The sequence below is a fragment of the Cervus elaphus genome, chromosome 14 (genome assembly GCF_910594005.1).
Source record: "Cervus elaphus chromosome 14, mCerEla1.1, whole genome shotgun sequence".
Classification (NCBI taxonomy): domain Eukaryota; kingdom Metazoa; phylum Chordata; class Mammalia; order Artiodactyla; family Cervidae; genus Cervus; species Cervus elaphus.
This window is the reverse complement of record NC_057828.1, coordinates 29,591,509-29,615,993: the sequence shown is the minus strand read 5'-3', so window position 1 is coordinate 29,615,993 and position 24,485 is coordinate 29,591,509. Positions and strand designations below refer to the sequence as shown.

The following is a 24,485-nucleotide window of genomic DNA, read 5'->3' as shown; positions in this document are numbered from 1 at the left end:
TAGTCCAGGAAGACCCTGCATGCCGAGAGGCAAGTAAGCCCATAAGCCACAACTATGGGAGTCCTCAGGCTTAGTGCCTATGCTCCTCAGCAAGAGAAACCACCTCAATGAGAAACCTGTGCACCACAAGTAAAGAGTAAGCCCTGCTTGCCACAACTAGAGAATGCTTGCACCCAGCACTGAAGACCCAGCACAGCCAAAAATAAAATAAATATTAAAATATATACGGTGGGTGGTGGTTCAGTCACTAAATCATATCTGATTCTTGCAACCTCATTTATTGTAACCCACTGGGCTCCACTGTCCATGGGATTTCCCAGGCAAGAATACTGGAGTGAGTTGGCATTCCCTTCTCCAAAGGATCTTCCCAACCTGGGGATCAAACCTGGGTCTCCTGAATTCCAGGCACATTCTTTACCATCTGAGTCATAAAGGAAGCTCCATTAAAAAAAAATATTATATATATACATATATAAAACAATGGTTTTCAAGAACTAGACATCAGGCAACTAAGGACAGTGATCCTGAGAAACAGAAATACAAACATGAGTCTTACATTGGTCCACCTTACCAACTTATGAGTTTCTAGGATGTGGCTCAGAAAGGAGGAAGGAGAGGCCAGGTAGAGTTCCATGGTCTCCCTGAGTTGAGGACACAAATATGGGTGTACAGGAAAGCCAAGGTACCTAGTGTTCAAAGGACAAAGTACCAAAAGTGAAAGAGTTGCATAGAAAGAGAGCTCAGGAGACCTACAGAGGGCCCTCCTTCAACCTTCAGCTGAGTACTGATGAGCTCATACATGAGAAAAAAATTAAGGCTGGGAAAAGAATCACAAGAAAGCCTCAGGAAGAACAGTCCCTGGACAATGACCGGAGTAGTTCCTGCTCTTAACCAGTCAGAGTGAAAACCCTCATGATTCACGATGCCTCAGTAGAGTATAGAGAGGGGTTTTGTGTCGGTATTGGGGGGGGAATTACCCCCAGATTAAATGCTGCTCTGGTCCCACCTAACAAATATTAGAAGCACATCTCAAAACCACACCTCCAAACAAAGTTCAGTAATTCTGAAAGGAAACACAAAAGCATCTGGGACCCAACAAGCCAAAATTCAGCATCTGGTATCCAACCAAAAAATACCAGGCATACAAAGAAGCAGGAAAAAACAATCCATAACAAGGAGAAAAATCAATCAACTGAAACTGACCCGGAAAGAACAAAAATGATAGTGGACATGCTAAATCATTTTGCATGATTTTTCTCTGGGATCTTTAATTATAAATTTGTTGAACCATGTGATACACTGGGTCACAATGGAACTCCTTCCTTTTCTTTATTCACCAGTGTTTCTCAAGGTATGTAGATCCCAACTCAGGCACGCAGCTCTGTAACGTCACTCCTCCTCATTTCCCTGACCCAACTCTGGTTCAGCCATCATCCCCTAGGAGGCTGCAACAGGCTCTGGTCTCTCATGCAGTTTCTCTCCTCTCAAGTTCATGCTCACTGATAGCACCAGTGAGTAGCTTGGAGGTGTGCTGGAGGGATGGGGTACAGCGTTTTACTGTGTCCTATTGTTCACTTTTATTTGCAAACCAGTTCTCCCTGAAGCCCTCTGGGAACTGGCAACATGGGAGATACAGGTTAATACATTGTGATTTCAGTTTGAAAAAAACTTCCATAAAAGAGATATACAAATATGCAAGAAGGAAGCCAAGTTTACAGTGTTATAGGCTGAATCATGTCCCCCAAATTCACGTGTTGAAATCCTAACCTCCAGTACCTCAGAATGTGACTGTATCTGGAGAGACTGTCTTTACAGAGGTAATTAAGTTAAAGTGAGGTCTTACAAGTGAGCTCTAATCCAATGTGACTGGTGTCCTTATCAGAAGAGGAAAGCTGGACAAAGATATTCACATACATGGACCAAGGGGCAACCATGTGGGGACACAGTGAGAAGGGGCTGCAAGCCAAGAATAGAGGCCTCTGAAGAAACCAACCCTGCTGACACCTTGATCTTGGACTTCAGCCTCTAGAATAGTAAGAAAAGAAATTTCTGTTGTTTAAGCCCTCGGTCTATGGTACTTTATTATGGCAGACTTCACACACTCATATATGTTGTGAAAGTCGCTCAGTCTTGTCTGACTCTCTTCGACCCCATGGACTATGCAGTCCATGGAATTCCCCAGGCCAGAATACTGGAGTGGGTAGCCTTTCCCTTCTCCAGGGGATCTTCACAACCTAGGGATCGAACCCAGGTCTCCCACATTGCAGGCAGATTCTTTACCAGCTGAGCCACAAAGGAAGCCAAATACATGTTGTAGAAGCCAAATATTAGCCTTGTGTGCATGCTAAGTCACTTCAGTCATGTCCAACTCTTTGTGACCCTATGGAAGATAGCCTGCCAGGATCCTCTGTCTATGGGATTCTCCAGACAAGAATACTGGAGTGGATTGTCGTGCCCTCCTTCACAAGATCTTCCCAACTTTGGGATCAAATCCACGTCTCTTTTGTCTCCTGCATTGTTAAGCAGGTTCTTTACCACTAGCGCCACCTGGGAAGACCAATATTGGCTTTACAGAGGCCCTATGTTAAGCTGACTCAGGGGAAATTGCTTCCTGCCTCACACCTTCATCCAATGCCACAGGGCCTTTCCCCTCCTCTGTGCCCCTCTCTCCTCAGCCTGGCACTTTCCAGTGTCTGTTCTTACATCTATTTTTGTTATGCCCTTCTCGAAAGCACCTAGTTGCCCAGTCAGGCCCCTAAACTTAAAACCAGGTGAGACCTTCAAGGCCCAATACTGTGACTTCCAACACAGACTTGAAAGTTACCCTGAGTGGCAGGGAGTCTGGAGGGAGTGGAATGCTCTGGCGTTTCACACTGTTGTTGAATGTGCATGTTTTTTAAAAGGTGATAAGAACTCTTCTAAGCAGCAAACTTTCTTACTAACAGTCTCACAGTTCTTTGTGGGGTTTGAAATATTATGATAAATGGAACTGAATTAAGACTAAAGGAGAGAAAATGATGAAGTATGAGCAGTAAGGTGTGGGTGTTTGGAGCTCTTCACTTATTCCACAAACGTTTATGAGTGTCTATTATATGTAGGCACTGCAGACCCTGGAGAGCAAAGCCTATATAGGCCCTGCCTTCCAGAAGCATCTAGCAGGGAAAACATAAACTGACATAAATATATAAATATATGAATATGCACATACATCTACATACATGTGTAAAATAATATACAATGAGAATCCATACAAAGTTCTATGAGGACTATGTGCAGGGAGGTTTTTATGTTTTTTGTAGAAGTGAAAGTCGCTCAGTCATGTCCGACTCTTTACAACCCCATGGACTACACAGTCCATGGAATTCTCCAGGCCAGAATACTGAGGTAGGTAGCCTTTCCCTTCTCCAGGGGATCTTCCCAACCCAGGGATTGAACCCAGGTCTCCCACATTGCAGGCGGATTCTTTGACAGCTGAGCCACAAGGGAAACCCAAGAATACTGCCTATCCCTTCTCCAGCGGATCTTCCCGACCCAGGAATCGAACCAGGGTCTCCTGCATTGCAGGCGGATTCTTTAGCATCTGAGCTATCAGAAAAGCCCCAATGTATATTGGATTGTGTTTTTAAGGTTAACTTGATATATGTCCTACAAACAGATTGCACCTTCTTCCCCCTCCCGACAACGTGCTATACTGTAGGTTCTCATTAGTTTTACACATAGAAATGTATAGTTCTGAGAGTGAGCATAGCTTGTCTGCTCTAGTCTGGGTGGGCAAGAAAGGCTTGCCTGGGAGTGACCCTTGAGCTCATGCCACGTAGAAGCTGCGGCCTCTCAGCTAACACTCCCCCTGCTTCACTTCCTCTCCAGCACCAGGACCGGAAGCCTGAGGCTGCATTTTGCACACTCCCTTGCCAGCTGGTTCTGCCAGTGGGAGGCACTGGGAGGAGACTGAAAAGCAGATGACAGGAAGAAGTGATCCTTTTTCCTGATTCCGGTGGCAACGTCAGCAAGAGCAGCAGAGGCAGTGGCAAGAGCCGCAGTGGTGGTGGCAGGGGGGATGGCGGCGGCAGCAGGCGTGAGGGCGGCTCTGGGGTTCCTGCTCTGGAAGCCGGCTCGGAACAGCAGCACAGTGGTGCGCTCTGGTAACGCATGTTCACTGTCTGCATCCTCCTTTAGAGGTGCATGGCCAGTGGCCTCCTCAAATGATCAGTTTCTGCGGTTCCACCGTCCCAAGACCTTTGCTACCAATTTCCTGGGTCAAATTCCCTCTGTTTAAAAAACCAAGAGTAGTTTTTGCTTCCCCAACCAAACTCATGCTCGGCTTCTAAAACAGCCCCAGGAAACTGACTTGAAAAATAGGTATCTGGATTGGTCATCTGAGCGATCCTGGCTTGAGTGCAGTGATTACCTCAACACCAGTGAGAAATTGGGATGCTGGTCTCCATGGTACACAGCAGCAAATGGTGACTTAAATTATCACCACTGGCCACTTGGGAGGAAGTGCTTATGGGAGGTGAGGCTTGAGGAGACCAAATGGTGGCTGTAAGTGACCATTTCAGTAGGAACAATGACTAGAAAGGCTCTGGATGAGCTGGCTGCTTTCTGAACACACCGGTGAGTTCAGTGGGGAAAAAAAAAAAGACCAGTTCAGGGCTTTACTATCTTAGCTAATGTCAGGACTGAAAAGTGAAAGTGTTAACCACTCAGTCGTGTCCAGTTCTTTGCAGACTCCATGGACTATAGCCTACCAGGCTCGTCTATCCATGGAATTCTCCAGGCGAGAATACTGGAGTGGGTAAACATTCCCTTCCTTCTCCAGGGGATCTTCCCGACCCAGGGATCAAACCTGGGTCTCCTGCATTGCAGGAGGATTCTTTACTGTCTGAGCTACCAGGGAATCCCTCATGTCAGGGTTAGAGAACCATAAAGTTTCTATTACAGCAAAAGAGAACCTCTTGTCTTATAGCCACGGAGCCAACTGAGCTAAAACATCAGAGCTCAAATTTAACCCTGTCGGGGCAGAATTACAATGAATGGATTCACCAGGTGTCTAGTGTGACCTCTGAGTCTATAATCAACCAATAAAGTCATGGCTCTAGGTCTTGGATACAGAGGTGAACAAGACCAACAGCACTTTCACCCTCAGAGAAGTCTGGGCAAAGATCTGGAGAAAAGGCCTTCTAGGGAGAGGGAACAGCAAGTGCAAGGACCTGAAATGAAGCCAGCTTGGTTTGTACAAGAGACAGAAAAAAAGGCCATTGTGGCTGGAGTGAAGTGAATGTGGAGGGAAGTAGTGACAGAGGCAGCCGGAGAGGCAGGAGAGGTCAGGTGGCAAGGCCACGGTGAAGGTTTGCTTTATTCTGGTTTAATAAAAGTCACATGGAAGTTCAAGAAGGTGGAATATGGCAATACAGTTTTGATACCAAGCCCCTGGGTCAGCAGAGGCCCCACAGCCCCCAAGAAGACTGTCATTACTTCATATGTTAGCTGCAAATTCAAGGGTCCTGAGGCCACCCACACTTCTGAACAACTGGCTAAAAATTCAGGAGGTTCTATGACTCCCTCAGATTCAATTTTACCAGAACAACTGACAGAACTCAGGAAAGCACTAGACTTACACTTGCAGTTTTATTATAAAAGATACAAATCAGGACCAGTCAAATGAAGAGACACATAGGGTGTGGATTAGGAGCATCCCAAGGAATCAGGATGTGTCACCCTCCCAGCACATGGATGTGTTTACCAACCACTGACGCTCATCTAAGCCTTGGGGTCCAGAGCTTCCAGGTCCAAATGACTCCCATCCAGAGCCATCTCATTAGCATGAATAATCCAGACTCACCGTGAATAACAATAGCATTTTTATCACTTGGGAAATTCTAAGGTGTTTTAGAAGCACCAAGCCAGGAACCTGGGACAAAGACCAAAGAAATCCTTTATTATACAACAGCAAGAGAGTGTCATAATCCGAGTTAAATTTTAGAAGGAGCATTGCAGCTGCTATATTGTCCTGTACGAGACAACACAAGACATGGAGCCTACAGTGGCCTTCTAACCAGACGGTCTCTGGTCAGACCCCTTGGCTGTCCCTGGCTGCCTAGTCTCCCTTGGTCCCTGCCCATTTTCCAAACCTTAGCTTTCCAGCTTCCCCATTGATTCTAAGAGCTACATAAGACCTTGAAATAAATAGTCTGCTTAAATAAACCAGAGTTGGTTTCTGTTATTTTCTACCAAACACCCTAAGCACTGCATGCTCTCTTTCTATCATTAGGTTTCCATAGTCTCTCTTCCACAAAGGAAAATGTGGTTGACCCTCAGTTTCTAAGTTCACATGTTCCAAATCTGAACACTCAGACAGTTTTTCAGTTTCATTTCCAAGTTCCTGGGAAAGAGAGTCTGATCATTTCATTTGGGTCAGATGTACTCTCTTAGTCCAATCATGGGTAGCTTAAAAGGCTGGGTTATGTAGTACAAACATCACCAGAGGGTAGCTAAAATTATTACAAGTAGACTAGATCTCCAAACACTGTTTCCTACATATAGGTGGAATTTAGATAACCTAGGGGGAAAAGTATGAATTGCAAGGAGAACATGAGCTGATGATGCATAGAAGCTGGACTGGTTGTGGCATTTTCAAAGAACAGGAAAGATTCTGGCCAAATCACAGAAGAGGGATCTGATGAGAAGTGGAGGGGGCATGGGCTTGGCGATGAAGGGGGAGGTCCTATTATGGAGAATCTGGATACTTAGCAGAAAAGTTTCTACTTGTGAAGAAAATGGGAAGCCATGCAGTTTTTCTTGGCTGAAGAAAGGTCTTATAAAAGTATTACCTCAATAGTAGCAGCAAGTTGGATGGGAGATGATGGTGATAGAGAGAGATACAAGTTTAAAAAAAAGAGTATACTCATTTACTCCATATGGAAAAATGAGAGAAATAAATCACAATTATAAAATCCAAAGTTGTTAATGAGAGAGAGCAGTAAATCTCAAACTTACAAACAACTGATAAATGAATGTCCCATAAAAAAGAACAGCCAGTGGCACAGTGTGTTCTTTCTGCGCTTGTTCCTGTGATGGTCTCTGCCTCTCAGAAGGTAATAGCATGACAGAGAACCATCAAATCTAATGAACAGCTCTTATCTCTTTTAAGGGGGGTGGGGGACAAATCTTGCATTTTTGCTGACTCAGCTCCACTCACCACTATGGGAAATTTATTTTTTATATGCACACAGAGCCTTTTTAAGAGCCTCTTCTCCCTCTTTCCTCTCATGTAATTTTTGTTCAGTTACCTCAGGAAAATGTCTCTTGTGCCCCCTTTTTTCCATTTGTGAGTCAAAGAAAAATGACCCTAATCATGAATGATAAGTTTAAAGTAGTACTAGTGATATATCCATGTGAGGAAAAAAGAAGGCCCTATATTTGGGAGTGAAATGTAATGTCATCAAGAACCAATAGTAGCAAATTAGAAGGCCTGGGAAAGAACCCAAATTTCCCTTCAGACTCTCCACTATAGTACCAATCTGTATTTTCATTCTCCTTTAATGAAATCTATTTTTCCACAGGCATTATCATTTAGTAAGAATGAAAGCCTTTCTTCATCAATTTTAAGGATGAGAGATCAAATTACTTACATAAAGGCTAATAGTGCAGTGCAAACATTTTTTTAAACTAATTTTCCTCACAAATATACAATATGGCATCACTGTTTTAAGCTTAAATGGCTTTACTGAGCCAGCCCGGGTACCTAGTTGCATTTATAATGACATTTTAGGAGAAAAATACATTATATCTTCAAACAAACAGACTTTCTTTGATTTCTGGAAATCTAGATTTTGAAAGTTGAACACTGCTTAACTCAACAAAAGATTCTAATGGGAAATACAAAGTTATATAATTATTTTATGTAGAGTAATGGAGAATTCCAACATGCATGCTTGATGCACGTGACTTTCCTTTCTCACCACTTGATGTTTTGGTAGGCAGCCAGTTCTTTATTTGTTGTTCTGAAGTTGTCATGATGAGTTCAGCTAGCTCACAGAGTGGGGGAAAAAAAAGATGAGCTGGAGGTATGAGTTTTGTTGCATGAGTTTTCTAAATATATTTATTGGTACTCCTTAAATTAGGCTCGAAGCTGGTTGTCTCTCTCAATTTAGAGCATCTTCCCACTTGCTTTAGCACCACCACGATCTCACTTTTATTGTCTGTATAACCAGATGCAGCTGCATTTATTTACATTTTTTAAATGAATGAAACTCTTAACTTGTTGACATATTGGAGAGTCTAAAAATGTCCCATTTAAAGTCATCCTCACAACTACATCCGCATGGATGGCAGTTGAATTAGCCCCACTTTGTAGCAGAGATGATTTTCAAGAGAAATGTTTACGTGGAAATGAAGGTTTTCAAAAGCCTTATTATTGGGTGACACAGAAGAAACTATTTTCGTTGCATTTCAAGTTTTCAACTGAAATTTCAAGTCAAGGCCATGAGACAAAATCTACAGGAACAAAATGAAATGGAGTACAGCTGCGCTTCCGTTTCAGACTTCCCAGAGACTACTTCTCCACCAACTAAATCACCTCCTTTTGAACTTCTGGCTCTGGCGAAGAAAGATCAGGAAATCTTTTTTTTTTTTCTTTTTAGCTGTGCTGGGTCTTAGTTGCAGCATGTGGAATCCAGTTCCCTGACCAGGAATCAACCTGGACCCCCTGCATTGGGGGTACAGAGTCTTAGCTGCTGGACCACCAGGAATGTTTTAGATCAGGAATTCTGAAACTATGATATATACTTCAACACCAGCCTCTCAGTGATCCATACTGTAGGATTTGCTTAGGATTCATTCATTTGCTAATATTTGCAGAGAACCCACTATGTATAGTCAAAGCTATGGTTTTTCCAGTAGTCATGTACGGAGAGCTGGACCATAAAGAAGGCTGAGCACCAAAGAATTGATGCTTTAGAACTGTGGTGTTGGAGAAGACTCTTGAGAGTCCCTTGGACTGCAAGGAGATCACACCAGTCAATCCTAAAGGAAATCAATCCTGAATATGGATTGGAAGGACTGATGCTGAAGCTGAAGCTCCAATACTTTGGCCACCTGATAGAAAGAACTGACTCATTGGAAAAGACCTTGATGCTGGGAATGATTGAAGGCAGGAGGAGAAGGGACGACAGACGATGAGATGGTTGGATGGCATCACCGACTCGATGGACGTGAGTTTGGCAGTTGGGAGTTGGTGGGAGGGACAGGGAAGCTCTGGGAGTTGGTGATGGATGGGGAAGCCTAGCATACTGCAGTCCATAGGGTTGCAAAGAGTTGGACATGACTGAACTAACTGACTAACACTATATACAAAGGTGGTTCAGTGGTAAAGAATCTGCCTGCCAATTCAGGAGACGGAGAACAATGTCGGTTCCATTCTGGGGTTCTATCCCTGGAGGAGGAAATGGCAACCCACTCCAGTATTCTTGCCTGGGAAATCCCACAGAGGAGCCTGGCAGGTTACAGTCCATGGAGTTGCAAGAGTCGGACACGACTTAGTGACTAAGTATGCATGCACGCTCCGTGTGAAGCTCTATGGGATGAACACAGAAAGGAATATGATTCAATAGCTGCCCTTGAGATGCATACAATCTGGAGAGAAGGCAACTAGCTATAATATAAAGCAATGTAAAAATAAGAACTATAGGAGAGGAGTAAGAAAAATACTGTGGAAAGATGAAGTCAGGAATAATTGATTTCAACTAGGTGGCCCAGGAAAGGCCATGTGGAGATCTAGAATTGAATGGAAGCTAAGAAGATTCTACAGACAGTATAAAAACACAGAGGTTTGCGTGACTCCACCGGTGGTCCGGTAGTTAAGATCCCATGCTCCTAAGGCAGGGGGTATGGGTTCAATTCTACATGCCTTATGACGTGGCCAAAAGAAACAGCATAGAGATTTGAATGGCAAATTCAGGGGAGAGTGAGGAGTGCAGTGTGACACATGCAGGGGCAGAGACACGCATAGTGAGTGAGGAAGCTGAAAAGACAGATCAGGGCTCAATCCTGGAAGGCCTTAAAGCTACAGACAGGTACTGAGCCAGATACTTTGACCAAGAGAGAGCCATTGAAGATATTGAGGGGGTAGAACTGTCTCACTTATTTATAGGAAGATAACTCATGTGACAATGAAGAAAATGGGCTGGAAATTTGATATGTCAAAAACCTACTAAAAGAATTCAGAGAAGAGTTAAGTACTTAAGTTAGAGCAGAACCAAGGTATTGGCATCACCAACTCAATGGACATCAGTTTGAGTAAACTCTGGGATTTGGTGACGGACAGGGAGGCCTGGCGTGCTGAGGTCCATGGGGTTGCAAAGAGTCAGACATGACTGAGAGACTGAACTGAACTGAACTGAAGGTATTGGGTGGATGAACCACAAGCTGGAATTAAGATTGTGGGAAGAAATATCAACAACCTCAAAATATACAGATGATACCACCCTGATGGCAGAAAGCAAAGAGGAACTAAAGAGTCTCTTGATGATGGTGCAAGAGGAGAGTGAAAAAGTTGGCTTAAAACTCAACATTCAGAAAACTAAGATCATGGCATCTGGTCCCATCACTTCATGGCAAATAGATGGGGAAACAGTGGAAACAGTGGCTGATTTTATTTTTCTGGGCTCCAAAATCACTGCAGATGGTGATTGCAGCCATGAAATTAAAAGACGCTTGCTCCTTGGAAGAAAAGATATGACCAACCTAGACACTGTTTTAAAAAGCAAAGACATTATTTTGCTGACAAAGGTCCATCTAGTCAAGGCTGTGGTTTTTCCAGTAGTCATGTATGGATGTGAGAGTTGGACCACAAAGAAAGCTGAGCACCAAAGAATTAATACTTTTGAACTGTTGTGTTGGAGAAGACTCTTGAGAGTGCCTTGGACTTCAAGGAGATCAAGCCAGTCAATCCTAAAGGAAATCAATTCTGAATATTCATTGGAAGGACTGATGCTGAAGCTGAAATTCCAATACTTTGGCCACCTGATGGGAAGAGCTGACTCATTAGAAAAGACCCTGATGCTGGGAAGGATTGAAGGCAGGAGGAGAAGGGGATGACATAGGATGAGATGGTTGGATGGCATCACCGACTCAATGGACATGAGTTTGACCAAGCTCTGGGAGATAGTGAAGGACAGGGAAGCCTGGCATGCTGCAGTCCACAGGGTCACAAAGAATCAGACACAACTGAGCAACTGAACAGCAACACGTGTACCAATATGAGAGTTGGGCCATAAAGAAGGCTGAGTGCCAAAGAATTGATGCTTTCAAATTGTGGTGCTGGAGAAGACTCTTGAGAGTCCCTTGGATAGCAAGGAGATCATACCAGTCAATCCTAAAGGAAATCAACCCAAATATTCACTGGAAGGACTGATGCTGAAACTGAAACCCCAATACTTCAGCCTCCTGATGCAAAAAGCCAACTCATTGGATAAAACCCTGATGTTGGGAAAGACTGAAGGCAGGAGGGGAAGGCGATGACAGAGGATGAGATGGCTGGATGGCATCACTGACTCAATGGACATGAGTTTGAGCAAACTCCGGGAGATGGTGAGGGACATGGAGGCCTCACATGCTGCAGTCCATGGGGTTACAAAGTGTTGGACACGACTTAGTGGTTGAACAACAACAACAATTGAAAGTTCTTTGAGATTCCTACTTACTGTTGCTATGGCCACACCAAGAAAACTGAACATCGTCTGCCCTTAGTAATGGAAGTATGGTCCTAGCTTTCCTCCATATACTTGCTCATAAGAAATTCAGAAACATCTCCTATTGCCCAGTCAGTTAGGTCCCAAAACCTGCCATGTCCTTGAGGCTCTCATAGGGTGAATTAAGAGGGGAACATGCAGGAGTTTGGCAAAGCAGAAGTTGCAAACTTTTCTCTCTCAATTTTCTGATTTCTGTTCTTAGATCTACCCTATTTTAGTTGATGAAATGAAGTCTCTATTGTTTATTGTGGGTGAAAATGATAATGATTAGCCATACACCATTCATCAGGGTAGCTGAAATTATTCAGGCATCTCCTTGTACCCCCAACTAGAGGGCTGTTATAGTGACTGTTGCTATACATTTTTAATGTACACAGTGCTTCATAACAAAAGAGCACTGTTCCTTACACTGACTCATCTGTTTCTCACTACATTCTGGTGAGAAAGATACAATTTCATTCTCCCTGATTCTTGCACACAGAAATCTCCTGCAGATTTCTCTCAAGATTGCATTCGGGTCATCTTTCCACATCTTTCTCTAGCTCATTTTCTCTATTAACTGGAATAGAGCTCACCTTCTTCCCCTTAGCACATGATTTTTTTTTTCTTTCTAACCTCATCCCTAGTCAGTATTTTCCTCCTGGCAATCCTTTCCTCCAAGCTAACAATCCACCATTATCTGTCCCATTTTTGTTAGGTTTCTTTCCCTCCGCCTCTGCCCCCATCGCCCTTGAGCTTTAAAAGAAACTGCATTAGAACTTAGCATTCAGAGACAGCTATTTCTCACATAAAAATAGGTGCCACCAAAATGCAAATAGGATCAAAATGGGGACTTTCACACCAGGCATATCCTTGGATGAGCAAATTGAAGCTGGGGGAAGGGTAGGCTGCTGAAAACTGGCTCCCTGCCCCCATATGGCATGGTCTCTGCACAGTCTCCGCCCCCATCTCTTCTTGAGAACCCACTCTCTAAACTGCTTCACCCGTCTTTGTAACCCAGAAAAGCTAACCTTTATAGGCTCCATGCCAGCTGCCCTCCAGCTTCTGGTTGGATGAAGCAAACAGGTATCAGAGGATGGAAGAAGAGAATGAGCAGATGTGTATCCCCCTGGTTCCCTCCTTGCCATGCAGATCCTGTTAGACAGCCACCTCCTACGACCTCAGCTACTGCCATCCCTGGCTCTGGGACTGTCCGTCCCTGACTCCTTTAGGTCAAGGGGTGGTAATGGCATCTTCCATTATGAGCTCCAGTTAGTAGGAGTCATCCTTCATCATCCTTGTTAGTTTCCTTGCCCCTGTCCACCTTTGTGTTTCCCTTCATTAAACTCTCCCCAATTAGCACATCTGAGGGTGACCTACCAGACAGAGTCCCTTCACAGAGCATGTGGTGCTCAGCAACTCCCCACGCCCTCCCCACACTGCCAGCAACAGCTGCAAAGACCTGCTGCTGCTAAGTCCCTTCAGTCGTGTCCGACTCTGTGCGACCCCATAGACGGCAGCCCACCAGGCTCCCCTGTCCCTGGGATTCTCCAGGCAAGAACACTGGAGTGGGGTGCCATTGCCTTCTCCGGCAAAGATCCTAGTAATAACGAATTAGCTAAGCTAACCCAACAGGCTACAAGGGCCTAGAGAAATGAAACTTAAGGCAGATAAACACTGGGGAAAGGAAAAATGTTTTCATTTCCTTAGGCTGCCATGACAAAGGACTACAAATTAGGTGATTTAAACCAATAGCAATTCATTCTCTCACAGCTCTGGAAGCTAGAAGTTCGAAATCAAGGTGTCAGCAGGGCCATGCTTCCTCAAAAGGAAGGGGAGAACCCTTCCTTGCCTCTTCCAGGTTCTGGAATTGTTGAGGATCCTTGGTTTTCCTTGGCTTGAGCTGGAGCCCTTCAATCTCTGCATCTGTCATCACATGGCCTGCTCCCTATATGTCTCCGCCTTCATGTGGCCTTTTCCTCATTTAGTCCCGGTCCAAATTCCCCTCTTCCATAAGGACATCAGTCATGTTGAATTATGGCCCAAGGTAATGGCTTCATTTTAACTTGATTACATCTACAAAGATCTGACATCCAAATAAGGTCCCATTCTGAGGTCCTAGAGGTTAAGATTTCAACATGTCTTTTTAGGGGACACAGTTCAACCCATAGCAGATGGGTTCAGAAGTATAGGCTGCTAGATGTCTATGACTGCTTCACGTTTCTAAAGAGACCAAAGCTGCAAGGCATGCTGTCTACAGCTGATTTGTACCTGTCAACACAGCACCTGTGCCTGCCTATAGGGCTCAGCATGGGGGATCTAAGAAGAAACCACCTGCCTGGACTTGTTTGTTGCAAATTCAGTCTGACTTGTGAGCCAAAATATCAGCCCCTCTAATAAAGTTGTGAAAAGGTGAGAAATGTAATAGGTCATGTTTGTGAAAGACTTGAGGAAGCTCAGGGGGCATATGCTGTCTATGGTGATGATTTATAATCATAGGGGCTATATTTAGACTCTTCCATTATAGAAAATGATACCATGTTCATGCTGGTCTTAACATGTTTATTTTCCTTAACATGTTTTTTTGAGTCCATTACTGCTTCTTTCAAAGACACTAACTCAAGAAAAAGAATCTCTGTTCTGAGACCACAGACTTGCTACTTGGGTGTTCCAAGCTGGCAACTGGTATTTTTAACAATATGTATTTTTTAATAGAATCAAGGGACAAAAGTCTGGTGACATCTTTAGATAGACTGAAAATCTAGAATTCTTAAATCTCAAGCTATAAGCTACAATTCTCCCTTGCTTGACCCTATAAAATCAACTCAGTGTTTCTCAACAAGCTTTACCACCCTAGAGAAAGCATTGTCCAAACTCCTCTACCCAGCATTTCAGATCCACAGTAGTCTCAAAAAACCACGTGCACATCTTATATCCAATCATATGTCATTCATTTTCTTTATTTCTTCAGCAAATAATTAGTCACCTACTATTTGCTTAGCAGGTGTTGCAAATAGCAGGATCAACTGTGTCTCCCAAAAAGATACGCTGAAGTTCCAACTGCACCCGGACCTGTAAGGGAACCATGCTATTTAGTTGCTCACTCCTGTCTGACTCTTTTAGGGACCCCATGGACTGTAGCCCTCCAGGCTCCTTTGTCCGTGGGATTTCCCAGGCAAGAATACTAGAGCAGGGTGCCATTTCTTCCTCCAGCGGATCTTTCTGACCCAAGGATCAAACGCAGATCTACTGCATTGGCAGACGGATTCTTTGCCCCTGAGCCACCTGAGAAGCCCAGAGGGAATTGTACCCAGTACCTGAAAATGTGATCTTATTAGGAAATAGGATCTTTGCAGGTATAATAGAGTTAAGATGAGGTCATACTCTCACATACATCAAAAATAAACATATGGTTACCAAAGGGGAAGGTGGGAGGAGGGATAAATTGGGAATTTGGAATTAACAGATACATACTACTGTATATAAAATAAACAAGGACCTACTGTACAGCACAGGGAACTGAATTCAATATCTTGTAATAACGTATAATGGAAAGGAATCTGAAAAAGAATATGTGATTCACTTTGCTATATACCTCAAAGATTGTAAATCAACTGTTTGTTCAGTTGCTCAGTCGTGTCTGACTCTTTGCAACCCCATGGACTGCAGCACACCAGGCTTCCTTGTACTTCGCCATCTCCCAGAGCTAGCTCAAACTCAAGTCCATTGAGTTGGTGATGCCATCCAACCATCTCATCCTCTGCCACCCTCTTCTCCTCCTACACTTCTCAACCATACTTCAATAAAAATTTTTAAAAATTAAAAAAGGATGAGGTCATATTGAACTGGTGTGGGCCCTAACCTGATATGACTGATGTCCTTATAAGAAGAGAAGAGACACTGAGACAGACATAACAAAGAGAAGACATATGATGACAAGACAGAGGCTGGAAGGAGGCACTTACAAAGCGGGGGATGTCAAGGGTTCGTGGCAAGAAAAAAAGCTAAGAGAAAGCATGGAACAGATGCTCCCCTGGAGACTTCCAGAGAGCATGGTACTGTCGACAGCTTGACTCTGGACTGCTACTCTCCAGAACTGTAAGAGAATAAATTTCTGTTGTTTGAAGCCACTCAGTTTGTGGGAATTTGTTCGGGCAGCCACAGGAAACTCCTACATCAGTTAAACCACTAAGTTTAGCCAGACTGGTCCCCCTGCTGCTGCTGCTAAGTCACTTCAGTCGTGTCCGACTCTGTGCAACCCTGTCGATGGCAGCCCACCAGGCTCCTCCATCCATGGGATTCTCCAGGCAAGAACACTGGAGTGGGTTGCCATTGCCTTCTCCAAGACTGGTCCCCTACTCCCTCCCTAATACCTTCATTGAAGTCCCAACTCGGTGACTTTGCAAGAACATTTCCCTCCATCTGGAATGTCCTCTACTTTACTCTCCACCTCTACAAATTCATGACGTCCAACCTTTTTTCAAAGCCTAACTCAGGTTTCTCTATACCTTGAGGTTCCCTGAATGATTTCAGCCCACATAAATAGCCCCCGAATAGACTAGTATAATATTTACTGTATAAATGATATCACTTCATCCTAGATTATATCCTTTGGTACAATGTTTTATAAAACTACTTATTATCTACTTCATCCTCCGGAGCCTCAATTTCCTTGTCTATAAAATGGGAATAACAGCACTCAACTCACAAAGTGGTTGTCAAGATTTTTTTATTTTTCTTTCCCCTTGGTTATGCTGGGCCTCCGTTGCTATGCACAGGCTTTCTCTAGTTGTGGCGAGAAGGGGCTACTCCCTGGGGGCAGTGCACGGGCTTCTCAATGTGGTGGCTTCTCTTGCCATGGAGCACAGGCTTAGGCACACAGGTAGGCTCTCGGCCTCTAGATAGAGAGCTCACTAGTCATGGTGCACAGTCAGTTGCCCCATAGAACATGGGGTCATCCCAGACCAGGGATCGAACCAGGGTCCTCTGTGCTGGCAGGTGGACTCCCAACCACTGAACCACCAGGCAAGTCCTGGTTGTTATGGTGGAATGAGGTATCAGGCTGAACTACATAAAACTGAAAAACAGTAAACCTAACATATATAAAGTCTTCAACAGGGCATTCAACATATAATAGATATAAATTAGTGGTATCATTCCTACTCTTGTTCTTCTTATTGACTGAAGTATTTTAGTTATCTCTCAAAGTAGATCATTTGGAAACTTTTGAAAACAATAAATATTTCTCTTATCTGCCATTGTGACTACGTTAGAGGGACTGATTCTATTCCATTTAATTCAGCAAACAATACCACAATAAATGGGCTTCCCTGATGACTCAAATGGTAAAGAATCTGCCTGCAATGCAGGAGACCCAGGTTTGATCCCTGGGTCAGGCAGATTATCTGGAGAATGGAATGGCTACCCACTCCAGTATTCTTGCCCAGAGAATTCCACGGATAGAGGAGTCTGGTGGGCTCCATGGGGTCGTAAAGAGTTGGATACCACTGAGCAACTAACACTTTTTTTTTCCACATCACAATAAATAGCTGACAGTTGGCCTATGGGTTCCAGTCCAGATCTCAGGCCCAGAATCCAACCACTTCCCCATTCCTCCACTGCTACCACCCAAGTGTGAGCTACCATCCCACCCACCTGGATAAGTGCAAGAGCCTGCTGGTCTCTGCTTCTACCTTGTCCTCGACAGTCCATTCCTGATACAGCAACCACTTGTCCCATCATGTCACCCTTCCTCTTTACATTTTCCTTTGGTCCTCCTTTCAGAGTGAAATCCACAGGCCTTACAATACCCACAAAGCCCTCTGTGCTCATATCTCCTGTTGTCTGTCTGACCTCATCTCCTAACTCCAGCCATGGGGCCTCTATGTTGTTCCTCAAACACACCAGGCTCACTCTTACTCGGGGCCTTTGTACGAGCCACTTCTGCTGCAGGAAATGCTCTTCTTCTTGGCTCAGTCCCTGAGCCTTTCAATGAGTCCATCCTGATCACCCTATTTAAAATTGCAAGCCACCCTTCCCCCACCCCAGGCCCAATTCCCTTAAGCTTCCTCTGTTTTGTCTTTCTGCAACATACTTCAAAGTATATATTTTAATTATATATCAATTATTCATTGTCTGTCTTCCTTTCTCTACCCCCGCCCCCTACTTTATTAGAATATAGGACTCACAGAGCAGGGATTTTTATCTTCTTTTACTCTGTAGCCCAAGTACCTAAAATATGCCTAGGCACACTATGGGCAATAAGTGTTTGTAGAATGGAGGATAGTTTCGCTTTGTCTACCTTTTCCCCAAGTAGATTTCATCCACCCTCTTGGTTTCATTTATGCTGAACCCTCTCTCCCATCTGCTTCTGTACCCTAGACTTTCTCCTAAGCTCTGGATGTCCACCTGCTCATCAACCAGTTGGATGTCACACACCACCTCAAACTCACCAGGTCCAAAATTCATACACATATTTGTCATATACAATGCAGTCAAAATAACACTTTGAAAATTCAAATCTGATCATGTCACACTCCTGGTAAAAATCCTTCAACTGTTTCCCATTACTCTTGGGACAAAGAATGAAGTTTTTACATTCCCTTCAGAACTTGGTCCCAACTCACTTTCATTGGTCAACAGCTCTTCTCTTTACTCATTTCAGCTCGACTTTCTTTAAATCCTTCAAAAGTGCCTCATTCTACGTGAACATCATTCCCTCTCGGAAGCCTTACCAGATACACCAAGGTTGGATCTTCCTGTCTTAGACCCCATATTGTCTAAAGGTGCATGGTGCATCCCTTCATAGCATTCAGTAGAATGAAGAGTGACTTCTTTAACACTTGCCTTCTGTATATGGCTCAAGGCTACATGAGGGCAGAATCCACATCCACCTCATTCCCCCCTGCACCCCCCAGAGCTTAGATCGGTGCTTGGCATTAAAATAATGGAGAAATAGTGTGGCTACAATTGGAGTGCACTATGCTCTCATCCTCCCACTGTCCTGAACCTCTCCTTGATATCTGCAAATCAACATGATATGAAGACGGAAAGATGCCCCAAGCTCTTAGCCACCAATTCCATGTCTAGAAATTCTGCCTTATCCATCTTGCCAAAGGAGAGTTCATTTTAACCCCAAGAGGTAAAGGAAGAAGAGGACTGAAAGACAGAAAGAAAGCTGGGCTTAACTCTAAGAAATGGAGGGTTAAAAATCCTCATTCTGCCTCTTATTAGCTGTGTGGTTTTGAATACTTCTCACCCTCTAAGTCTCACTTTCTTCATCTCTAAATTATGAATACTAATTCCTACTTTGTGTGTGTGTGTTAATCTCTCAATCGTGTCCAACTCTTTGCAACCCCATGGACTGTAGCCCACCAGGCTCCTCTGCCCATCGAATTCTCCAGGCAAGAATACTGGAGTAGGTTGCCATTCCCTTCACCAGAGGATCTTCCCAACCCAGGGATCAAACCCGGGTCTCATGCACTGCAAGCAGATTCTTTACTTTCTGAGCCACCAGGGAAGCCTAGAAAGTGTGTGTGTGTGCCCTACTTCACAGGTTTGCTATATTAAATGGGATACAGTTTGTGCAAATCTTTCATAAACTCGAAAACCTATAACCTACAAATGTTATTTTATATTGATAACAGTCATTTGTGACTAACTACATTGGTCATGCCAAATGCAGTTTGGGACTTGATTTATGGGACTTAGTTTATTCCATTTCATTAAATAATTAGACAATCACTCAAGAATAGAGGTACATAGAAACTTCAAAAACAAAATAAAACAACATATATATATTTATAGAAAATATAACAGTATATAAATAGTTATTTATATAAATCAGATTTTGTATCATATTCTCTAGCCCCGTCCAGCCTTCCTCCTAGAAATTCTATGCGCTGGAGAACCACCGAGATTGCTTTTGCAGAAGCTTTGCCTGAGTTCCAGACTTAACAGGAGCACAAACTCTGCTGCCCCAGGAGAGAAACTGTTTTCCCTGCCTCCACAGCATGACTTGAGGGCAGAACATAGCAAGCGCTCAGCAAGGCCAAGCTGAATCCTCTCCATGGATCTTCATGCAGAAATGTAGGATTCTCTCTCTAAGTGCTCATTTTGCCCATCACACCTACTATGGCATGAAGTTAGGGTCCGTTATCAGAAAGCGGTCTTACTTTTAGCAGAGTGGGCATAACTATAGACTCAAAGGGATTTTTTATTTTCACCATGGAGTCCACACAGAGAACTCCTCAATGGGAACTGGAAAATTTTCCTTTTCTGCCTCCCTACCTCATTCACCCCATGGATCCCCCTGTCCTCCTCCACCAACTGTCCCCCCATTGGTGTCTGTGCTTCACTTTAGAGGGCCAGCATAAGTCATTGTGGTTTCGAGTGAATCTGGCAGAAGCTCCTGGTCCTTCTGATGGTCCGGAGTGGCCCATCTCCAAGACAACCCTTTCTTCTTGCTAATGCTGATCACACTTTTGCCTCGCATCAAAATCCCTGGCCAGAGAAGATGGAATAATACAATTGCACACCTAGTCCCGCCCATACCTGAATTCACTTCTTCAGCCATTTTCTTTTGCATACAGACTTTCTTACAAATACACTGATAAATAAATACAGTAGACAGAAAGATTGATATGTCAAAGTGGAAACACTTGGTTTCTCTGTGCCAATGAACAACTGGATCCCAGTGTAACACAAAGAACAAAGCTGAATAGTCGCTCGGAACTACAATGAGCTGGCAATCAATATTCATGAGGCCTGTGACAAATCAGATTCACTCTGCTTTCCATTTCAGGTGGGAGACACTTCCTTGGAAGACATCCCCCTGCAGCTTGCCATCTCCTGTCCCTCCAAACGGTACACACATCACGAAACAAGTGATGTCAGCAGTTTGTCTTCCTTAGGTAAGTGGGCAAGACCTCTCCAGAAGATGGCAAAGATGCTCGGAATTCCCCAAACTTAATTCTCAGTCTCACCATTAGCTTCCTGGAAGACCATAACCAAGTTGCATAATCTAAAATATGGGATATTTGTGATAGGACCTATATGTGACAAACACATTATTATCATTTATCAGTTTCACTTCATAATTTTTAAAAAAGTCTTCATATTCTGATCATAAAATATCATCTAGAAAAATAATACATAAGCATTATAAAGCATTTGGAAATACAAAAGAAAAAGATCCAAATCACTTATCATTCCATGATCCAAAAGAAACCACTGTAAACATTGGGCATTTCCTATTAATTTTGTGTGTGTGTTAAGTAGGTAGATATAGATAAATGTACATATGTGTGTACATACATGTACATGAATTTGTACATATAAACTTTATGTATTTTAAAGTTTTAATTGTTAAAACTTATTTTAATTGCTTCACATTTTATCAAGGTTAATTTTCTTTGACCTTAGAAGTCTTTATCACTTGCATGAAATTCTGTACCATATTCCATTAGGGAATTTTTATAAAATCATGTTGTGCTATAAATACAGAGTGGAGTTACTGGCAACAAATTGTTCATCAGACAGAACCTGCTATCAGCACCCATTATACCAGTACCAGCCCCTATTTCACTCAGTATTTATCAGTACCAGCCCCTGTTTTAGGGTCTGCTGCCTTAGCAACAACCATTAGGCAAAGTTCACAATTCTGGTCAACAGTCATTTTGCTGCTGCTTTTGTGAAATGAAAGTCCCTTTCAGTAAGACATAGTACTTTCTGGGACTTCCCTGGTGGCCCAGTGATAAAGACTGCACTCCTAACACAAGGGGCACGGGTTTGATCCCTGGTCAGGGAACTAAGATACCACAAGCTGCACACCACCTGGCCTAAGATATAAAACAAACAAGTAAATAAAGATTAAAGTCAAAAAAATTTTAAAAAGAAACAGCTCCTCCCTGTGAGGAGCAAAAAATTATCTTAGGGGGCTCACAGTATTCCTTGAACAGATGGGTGAGAGATAGAAGCTGTGGTTTGTATCATTGGTCAGCCCCAGGATTGGCAGCAGCTGGAGCTCCCCGCACCCAGCACCTCCCCAGGTCAGCACAGATCTGTGCTGGATTCATCTTCATTTTCCCCAGGCACCTACCCCACATGCACGAACATTTAGTGAGTACTCAGTCTTCAAGCTTTTGAGCACCTACTTTGGTCTACACTGTGCTGGATGCTGGGGAGGAGTTGTGACTTCAAATTTGGTGGGACAATTTGAAGTAGGACATTCTTTTTTTTCTATATCTTTTTATTCAAGTATAGTTGATTTACAATGTTGTGTTAGTTTCAGGGGTCAAGCACAGTGATTCAGTTACATATAAAAGAAAGTGAAAGCGAAGTTGCTCAGTCGTGTCCGACTCTGCGACCCCATGGACTACCAGGGTACCAGCCTACCAGGCTCCTACGTCCATGGAATTTTCCAGACAAGAGTACTGGAGTGGGTTGCCATTTCCTTCTCCAGGGGATCTTCCCAACCCAGGGGTCAAACCCGGGTCTCCCACATTACAGGCAGATGCTTTACCATCTGAGCCACCAGGAAAGCCCAGTTATATATGAGGGAGGGAGTAAATGAGTGAAAGTCACTTAGTCCAGTCTGATTCTTCGTGATCCCATGCACTGTAGCCCACCAGTCTCTTCTGTTCATAGAATTCTCCAGGCAAGAACACTGGAGTGGGTCTGGGGGCGTGCCCTGGAGGTGCCGGCCCAAGGCAGCTGGTGTTGACAGATCCCAGCGTCAGAACCATGCCTCCTGTAGCTGTGGGTACCACCTCTTGTGCCAGGAGCACGCCACTGCGCAAGAGGAGACACCATTTGAGTTCTCCATGAATGTTCAGAGGAGGAATGTCAGAGCTGCTGGCTGAAAGCTATCCAGACAAAAGAAATATCCCCAGGATGGACTCTCTGGTTCTCTTCTGGCTCTGTCTGGCTTTGGTGCTGGTTGGTTCTGTGATGATCTGCATCAGCTCAAAAACCCATGACTTGCAAGACCTAATCAGCAGAGGAGCACAGATATTTTCATATATAATTCCAGAATATCTTCAGAGAGCCATGCTAAGAGTGGTTCATTTCCTCTTCCACACAAGAAGCTGCATCTCCGTTATCCTGCATCTAATCTTGCAAGGGATGGTTTATACTAAATATACCTGGGAAATATTTGGCCTCTATCAAGAGCTGGAGTTCTCTTTGTATTACATTTTTCTGCCTTATCTACTGCTGATTGTAAACCTGCTTGCTTTTTTTTTTTTTTTCCTTCTTTGCCCTTAGTTCTGTAACCAACACTGGTACCACAACAAAAGCAAATGAATTACTGGTCCTTTAAGCTTATGCATTCGATGTGATGTTCCCAAAGAACGTGAGGTGCCCTACTTGTGATTTAAGGAAACAAGCACTGTCCAAGCACCGGGTGTGTAACCTGTGTGTGCACCAGTTTGACCATCACTGTGTGTGAGTGAAAAACTGCATCAGGGCCTGGAACACCCGGTATTTACCCTCCTACCTCTTGACGCTGACAGTCTCGGCCACCACCATGGCCGTGGTGAGCACCGTGTTCCTGGTCCAGCTGGCGGTGATGTCAGACTGGTACCTGGAGACTTACGTCAATGACCTCGGACATTTGCAGGCTGTTGACCCCGTCGCCCTTATTCAGTACCTGTTCCTGACCTTCCCAAGGATCCTCCTCCCGGTGGGCTTTGTCGTGGTGCTGAGCTTCCCCCTGGGGGCCACCTGTGCTTCTGTCTGTACCTGGCCGCCACCAACCAGACCGCTAACAAGCAGTACAAAGGCGACTGAGCCTGGTGCCAGCACTGCCGCCACATGGCCAGGCCCCCATCAGCAGAGCCGCGGGCTCACCAGAACGTCCACTCCCACGGGCACTGGCGCAACCTTCTCGAGATCGTTCTACCTGCTACTGCACATTATGAGAGAAAGAAGAAATAGGGATGGGAAGAGCACTACTGCCTTTTAAATATAGCATACATTTATTTATGAATATGGATACTTTCTAAAAAAAAAAAAATACTGGAGTGGGTAGCCATTCCCTTCTCCAGGGGATCTCTTTACTGTCTGAGCCACCATATATATATATATATATATATATATATATAATTTATATATATATATATTCTTTTTCAGATTCTTTTCCCTTACAAGTTATTACAAAATAATGAGTATAGTTCCCTGTGCTAAACACTAGGACCTTGTTTATATATAAATGTGTGTGTGTGTGTATTTTAATTCATCCTAATTTATTCCTCCCCTGCTTTCTCCTTCTGTAACCATAAGTTTGTTTTCTATGCCTGTGGGTCTATTTCTATTTTGTAAATAAGCTTATTTGAAGATATGAAATTCTTTTTTTTTTAACTTTAAATCTTTCCATTGGTATCAGGGTATAGCCTGAAGAAGCAAAATTCTTAATAGAAAACGGAGGAGAGGTAACTGTCAGATGAATCTGCTATGCCTCCCATCTGACCTCTGACCTGTAGGGTCAGACATGAGCCCCTCAGCTGAAGCAGAGACAGAGGGACACCTAAGTGCCCTCCAGGCCTCTGAGTGGATACCTTAGCACCGAGCTCAGGGAGACCCTTCACAGCAGCCTTGAGCAACACAAGCGCGATCCCCTAGGACACAGCCAGCCTGCCCAGTGTCTCCTCGGAGAAGCCCTGCCTCCTGTCTTCTCAGTCTTGCTGGTTCCTGACTCTTGTTCTCTGCTCCCTGGCTCCTAATTCTGACACCTCTTCTGCTTGGCCTTTGGCTCCT

General features: G+C 43.9%; 1 protein-coding gene and 1 pseudogene across 1 annotated transcript in view; one reads left to right on the top strand and one right to left on the bottom strand.

Annotated features, from left to right (window-relative positions):
* Positions 1-24,485, bottom strand: part of LOC122708083 (translation initiation factor IF-2-like) — a 127,227-nt gene that overhangs the window by 29,900 nt on the left and 72,842 nt on the right. The window lies entirely within an intron of this gene.
* On the top strand, positions 22,554-23,666 carry LOC122708310 (annotated as a pseudogene).